Raw genomic sequence first — 7,650 nt, 5'->3', positions numbered from 1 at the left:
TTCTTTGTTACCCATTAAAACGGCTAGATATAAGTACCCAAAATGAAAAATTAATTCAAATCAAAGTCCACTTAAAATATTATTAAAAATAAAAAAAATGACGTGCGTTCTAGTTTTGGATGTTCAATAGCTATAGAATTTTCATATGATTAAAAACTCAATTTAGATGATTAGGAGGAATATAACATTTAGATGAGCAATACGGCAAAATGTGAAAGAGAATAATGTTATGAATGGTCATTTGCCACAATGGCTTCATAATATATCATTTAAAAGAAACTTATATGAACAAAAATGTACGCATGATTGTTTTTATTGTCAGGAGCTATAAAGTGGTCTAATGCATATAACACATGGGCTAGAAAGCTAAGCTTACGATTTTGAAGTATTTAACAATTCACTCTAATAGCTACACGGAATGGGTAATAAATTCTTCACATACATGAAATCACTTAAAATAAATAAATTTTTGGTTAACTTTGGTAGACAACAAGTTTACATTATATTTTAGCGCAAAATTCCTTACACATTCATTGAATTTTTACACGAGTGAACATTAACACGTGAATCGTACTAGTATCTACGCTAATCAAAATCATAAATATGAGTATTTAAATAATTTCCAAACAAACAAATTAAATAATCATCGTGTTATAAATAATAATTTTTCAACGGGATTGTTTTCCATGTTATCCATTTGTATTGATATACTTTATTTTTTAGTTTAGATTACTAAATTCATCTGTCAAATTCTTGTTATACCAATTAGCTGCTTCAGTTGGTATACGCTTGAGACTATCATTAAAATCGACATGATAAAGCCCCCAATTTCTAGAATAGCCTGCTTGAAATTCAAATGTATCAAAAGCTGCCCAGGCAAAGTAACCACGAACGTTTACACCAGCATCTATGGCTGCTTTGGTCGCGTTAATATGTGAAGCAATGTAAGCAACTCGATGTTTTGTGCTTTAATGGATTTGGGGTTTTGAAAGAAGCAATGCCATTTTCTGTTATGTAGATTTTTGGATTTTGGTAATTTTTATTAATATAAAGTAAGAAGTCATATAATCCTTTAGGGTAGACAAAGTTTAAACCGTATTGATCGATGTAACCTAGAGTTCTTCCTTCGATGTTTGAAACTTCTGACATGGCTAAGGCATCAAAATTATCACCAAAAACTTTGGTTCTATTTGATTCATATCTAGCAAAGTGAGTAGTATAATAATTGATCCAGATAAAGTTTGTGCTTCCATTTAACATTTTTTTATTCGTTTTTTGTAAATTTGGGTAGCCTGTTCCACACTAGCTTTTTCATTATTTGTGGATAGTCTCCATGGAAAATTGGATCTAAAACGCATCCCCAATAGAAATCCGTTAGTCTTTTTGCAGCAGCCACATCCTCCGGATTAGAGCTGTAGGGGAACATAACTTCCTGATGAAAGGGGAATTCCAATTTCCCCCACTTGTATTGCTTGAAATTTTGTTTTGTATAAATTTGATGATGTAGCATGGGCAATGAGGAAATTATGAAGTAGAATGTATGATTCTGTACATATTCTACCTTTAGTTGGGCATGCCTCAACAAACATATTATCACTATTGTGCATGTATTGAAATACAACTGTGACCTCTCCCTCATTGATTGTAGTCCAATGTTTCACCCGATCTCCATATGTTTTGAATAAGAGTTCACTAAAATCCTTGAAATGTGTCACAATAGAGTGATTTAAGAAGCCACCGAGTTTTTGTTGAAGAGCTAATGGATAGTCAAAGTGCATGATAGTCACAAAAGGTTCAATACCATTTTTTAGCAACTCGTTGATCAAATTGTTGTAGAAGTTGATACCTTCTTGATTTATACCTCCTTCCAAGGTTCCATTTGGCATTACTCTATTCCAAGAGATGGACATTCTATAAGAGTTTACTCCAAGCTTCTTTAAAAGTTGCACATCCTCCTTATAGCGCTTATAATGTTCAATCTTTTTGGAAAACTTATCCACATCTAAATACACACCTTTTTTATACTCAATTATATCATCCCATATACAAAGTCCTCTTCCTCCTTCATGTTGCGCTCCTTCAATCTGAAGGGCAGAAGATCCAGCACCAAACAAAAAGCCATTTGGAAATGATCCTCGACTCGAAAAACTTGGTGAATTTATGAATTTTAATATAGAGTCATATGTATTATTTGTAGCCAATTCTCCAATATACGAAACTAAGATGTTTTCTTCAAGGGAAATAGAACTTGTGCATGGGTGGAAATGTTGGAAATCCAAATAAACGACAAGATTGCAAGAACAATTTTATAAATTCTCAAAGATGACATAATGTATATTTTTTGCATCCAAAGATATTTTTTTGGAGTTTGATAATAAATCACAATTACTCCGTAGGAAGAGGAAAACAAATTTATACCAAATTTTTCTGTGCATGATAACTTGTAAGATGATAATTGTTGTTTTTTAAAACAATTAAAAATGTTACAGCAAAAATCTAAGATTGTATTCTTTTTAGAGTTCTTTGAATCATATGAATACAAATCTTATTATTTATAGCCTTTCCAATTAGATAAAGTTGTCACTTGTTTCATGATCACTGTGATATTTTCAATGTAACAAATTTATTGTAAGTACCCGATCATTACTTTTTTTGATGTTATATTTTCATTAGTAACGACTTTGCACCACACGCATTAACACATTACCACATTTTAGAACATATAAAAAATTAATTTTGTCACATTAAACATGTATTGTAAAAGTACATCCTTGCATAGGAAAAAAAGTTAAATTTTTAAAAAATAATAATAATATTATTTTTATCATTTTCTTGGCCTTTGTTACAAAATTTCCAATATATAGTTAAAATTCTCGTATATTATGAATTTATATTCGTAGGTATCATTTTTCTATTTTCATTGAACTGGGTCTAGTTCCACAAACTTATTTTTTTTATTTTGCAATTTTTAACATCAGTAGCTAATTTTTTTATATACAAACAAACAAATTGTTAAAATATAAAATAAAACATTTTTATAAATTTACGTACATATACAAGAAACATATTGAAATTTAAAATTTGATATTTGAAAATAAATTAAAAATTAATTTATTGATATTATTTATTATTTAGAAAATAATTAGTATTAAATATTATTCAAATGTAAGTGAATATTTTAATAGGAAAAACAATGACAAATAACTCTTCAAATTTATTAATATATTTTTGCTAGACCTCTTTGGATCCTAAATCATTTTTTTATAACCTAGGAGCTAACAAGTGTCATTAAATTCAGCTCATTAAATTCAACGGCGTGGTATCCCTTTTGCAACTGTCGTGATAAGTGTTTTCCTTAGTAGTGATAGACAAGTGACCGACACTTGATGGTTTGTGGACTATCCTCAACTGGTAGTCATAATACTTTGAATACTCTTCAGATTGAAAGAAGAGATAATATGCATGTTATACGATATATTAAGGATCGTAACCTATGTATTGAGTGATGGACAATTAGGGTTTCCATTATTTTGAAATGAGTAGTCTGGACAGTCAATCATATTTTAGCTCATATCCAACAAATTAATTAATTAATAAATAAAAATGTAATTACTCTTTTTAACTTTATTTAACCATTTAATAAACTAAGTTTCATAATTTGATAATAATTAATATAAATATATATACCAATATAATAATTAAATAATATTTATATAAAAAATATCCCAACAATCTCCCACTTGGGAAATATATCTTAATAATTATGTTAGAGTTCTTTAGGCATGCATCCAAATGATATTTATCTGTAGATTTCGACTTTACAATCTAGTCAAACTCATGTATCAATAATGGAACAACCGCAACTTTCGTCACTGACATATAATGTGATAGGACTCCGACAACCAGCACATCAATTTAATTGATGACATATATCGATATAGATGAATGACATGAAAATTTCACGTAATGTAATATCTGAATTATGCTTATTTCCAACTATTCAAACTGAAATCTTTATTGAGATCAAATTGAAGTTTGCAAATTTAATATTTGCACAAACAACACAGAAATGGTTATAACAATAATAACCTCGTAAACTCTATTTTTGCAGATAATCTTAACATAAAGTCTATATTGATATGAAAACAATAATATAAAACATTAATAAGTAGTGTCTCTCACTAATCTAAGACATTCTCAGTGACAAGAATCATATGAAAGACGTAATATGTCAAGTCTTTGATGATTGAGTCTCTTATCATAACTTTTATTTATATATATTCTATTTCAAGAATAATAACTTATTTGTCAATGGAATTTTTAAAATCTTTTACTGAAACACTATATGATTGTCTTACAACACAGCATAACTTGAGTGGTCTTCAAAATCCTCTTATTCATTCAATGGACATTAAAGGAAGAATATTATGGAGATATATTTTTCCATTTCTATTTCTAATTAGTCTTTCACATCTCTTTCACAGAACATTAATTAGTATTACTTTTAATTTAGAAAATAAAATTAATTAGATTTAAAATTGTCTACAAATGAGACAATCAACAATACAAATAAATAATCAATAGTAATTAGTAGGAATATTCTTTGTTACCCATTAAAACGGCTAGATATAAGTACCCAAAATGCAAAATTAATTCAAATCAAAGTCCACTTAAATATATTATTAAAAATTAAAAAAAAAATGATGTGCGTTCTAGTTTTGGATGTTCAATAGCTATAGAATTTTCATATGATTAAAAACTCAATTTAGATAATTAGGATGAATATAACATTAGATGAGCAATACGGCAAAATGTGAAAGAGACTAATGTTATGAATGGTCATTTGCCACAATGGCTTCATAATATTTCATGTAAAAGTAACTTATACGAACAAAAATGTACGCATGATTGTTTTTATTGTCAGCAGCTATAAAGTGGTCTAATGCATATAACACCTATGCTAGAAAGCTAAGCTTACGATTTTGAAGTATTTAACAATTCACTCTAATAGCTACACGGAATGGGTAATAAATTCTTCACATACATGAAATTACTTAAAATAAATAAGTTTTTGTTTAACTTTGGTAAACAACGAGTTTACAATATATTTTAGCGCAAAATTCCTTACACATTCTTTGAATTTTTACACGAGTGAACATTAACACGTGAATCGTACTAGTATCTACGCTAATCAAAATCATAAATATGAGTATTTAAATAATTTCCAAACAAACAAATTAAATAATCATCGTGTTATAAATAATAATTTTTCAACGGGATTGTTTTCCATGTTATCCATTTGTATTAATATACTTTATTTTTTAGTTTAGATAACTAAATTCATCTGTCAAATACTTGCTATACCAATTAGCTGCGTCAGTTGGTATACCCTTGAGACTATAATTAAAATCGACATGATAAAGCCCCCAATTTCTAGAATAGCCTGCTTGAAATTCAAATGTATCAAAAGTTGCCCAGGCAAAGAAACCACGAACGTTTACACGAGCATCTATGGCTACTTTGGTCGCGTTAATATGTGAAGCAATGTAAGCAACTCGATGTTCGTCCTTTAATGGATTTGGGGTTTTGAAAGAAGCAATGCCATTTACTGTTATGTAGATTTTTGGATTTTGGTAATTTTTATTAATATAAAGTAAGAAGTCATATAATCCTTCAGGGTAGACAAAGTTTAAACCGTATTGATTGATGTAACCTAGAGTTTTCCCTTCGATGTTAGAAACTTCTGACATGGCTAAGGCATCAAAATTATCACCAAAAACTTTGGTTCTATTTGATTCATATCTTGCAAAGTGAGAAGTATAATAATTGATCCCGATAAAGTTTGTGCTTCCATTTAACATTTTTTTATCCTTTTTTGTAAATTTGGGTAGCCTGTTCCCCACTAGCTTTCTCATTATTTGTGGATAGTCTCCATGGAAAATTGGATCTAAAACCCATCCCCAATAGAAATCCGTTAGTCTTTTAGCAGCAGCCACATGCTCCGGATTAGAGCTGTAGGGAACATAACTTCCTGATGAAAGGGCAATTTCAATTTCCCCCCTTGTATTGCTTGAAATTTTGTTTTGTATAAATTTGATGATGTAGCATAGGCAATGAGGAAATTATGAAGTATAATGTATGCTTCTGTACATATTCTACCTTTAGTTGGGCATGCCTCAACAAACATATTATCAATATTGTGCATGTAGTGAAATATAGTTGTGACCTCTCCCTCATTGATTGTAGTCCAATGTTTCACCCGATCTCCATATGTCTTGAATAAGAGTTCACTAAAATCCTTGAAATTTGTCACAATGGAGTGATTTAAGAAGCCACCGAGTTTTTGTTGAAGAGCTAATAGATAGTCAAAGTGCATGATAGTCACAAAAGGTTCAATACCATTTTTTAGCAACTCGTTGATCAAATTGTTGTAAAAGTTGATACCTTCTTGATTTATACCTCCTTCCAAGGTTCCATTTGGCATTACTCTATTCCAAGAGATGGACATTCTATAAGAGTTTACTCCAAGCTTCTATAAAAGTTGCACATCCTCCTTATAGTGCTTATAATGTTCAATCTTTTTGGAAAACTTATCGACATCTAAATACACACCTTTTTTATGCTCAATTATATCATCCCATATAGCAAGTCCTCTTCCTCCTTCATGTTGCGCTCCTTCAATATGAAGGGCAGAAGATCCAGCACTAAATAAAAAGCCATTTGGAAATGATCCTCGACTCGAAAAACTTGGTGAATTTATGAATTTTAATATAGTCATATGTATTATTTGTAGCCCATTCTCCAATCTGTGAAGAAAGTGATTGACGAAACTCAGATGTTTTTTTCAAGGGAAATAGAACTTGTGCATGGGTGGAAATGTTGGAAATCCAAACAAACGACAAGATTGCAAGAACAGTTTTAGAAATTCTCAAAGATGACGTAATGTATATTTTCTGCATCCAAAGATATTTTTTTGGAGTTTGATAATAAATCACAATTACTCATTAGGAAGAGGAAAACAAATTTATACTAGATTTTTATGTGCATGATAACTTGTAAGATGATTGTTGTAATAAATTTATTGTAAGTACCCGACCATTACTTTTTTTGATGTTATATTTTCATTAATAACAACTTTGCACCACACGCATTAACACATTACAACATTTTAGAACATATAAAAAATTAATTTTGTCACATTAAACATGCATTGTAAAGGTACATCCTTGCATAGGAAAAAAAGTTAAATTTTTTTAAAAAATAATAATATTATTTTTATCATTTTCTTGGCCTTTGTTACAAAATTTCCAATATATAGTTAAAATTCTCGTATATTATGAATTTATATTCGTAGGTATCATTTTTTTATTTTCATTGAATCTGGGTCTAGTTACACAAACTTATTTTCTTTATTTCACAATTTTTAACTTCAGTAGCTAATTTTTTTTATATACAAACAAACAAATTGTTAAAATATAAAATAAAACATTTTTATAAATTTACGTACATATACAAGAAACATATTGAAATTTTAAATTTGATATTTGAGAATCAATTAAAAATGTAAGTGAATATTTTAATAGGAAAAACAATGACAAATAACTCATCAAAGTTATTAATATATTTTTGCTAGACCTTTTTGGATCCTAA

General features: G+C 29.1%; 2 pseudogenes; both read right to left on the bottom strand.

The window, feature by feature from the left end:
- Positions 1-719: 719 nt before the first annotated feature.
- On the bottom strand, positions 720-2,347 carry LOC127102365 (furostanol glycoside 26-O-beta-glucosidase-like; annotated as a pseudogene).
- A 2,974-nt stretch (positions 2,348-5,321) lies between these two features.
- On the bottom strand, positions 5,322-6,959 carry LOC127102364 (beta-glucosidase 24-like; annotated as a pseudogene).
- Positions 6,960-7,650: the final 691 nt, after the last annotated feature.

The sequence above is a fragment of the Lathyrus oleraceus genome, chromosome 7 (assembly GCF_024323335.1).
Source record: "Lathyrus oleraceus cultivar Zhongwan6 chromosome 7, CAAS_Psat_ZW6_1.0, whole genome shotgun sequence".
NCBI classification, from domain to species: Eukaryota; Viridiplantae; Streptophyta; class Magnoliopsida; order Fabales; family Fabaceae; genus Lathyrus; species Lathyrus oleraceus.
Note: the sequence above shows the minus strand (reverse complement) of the source record. Positions and strands in the feature narration are given on the sequence as shown.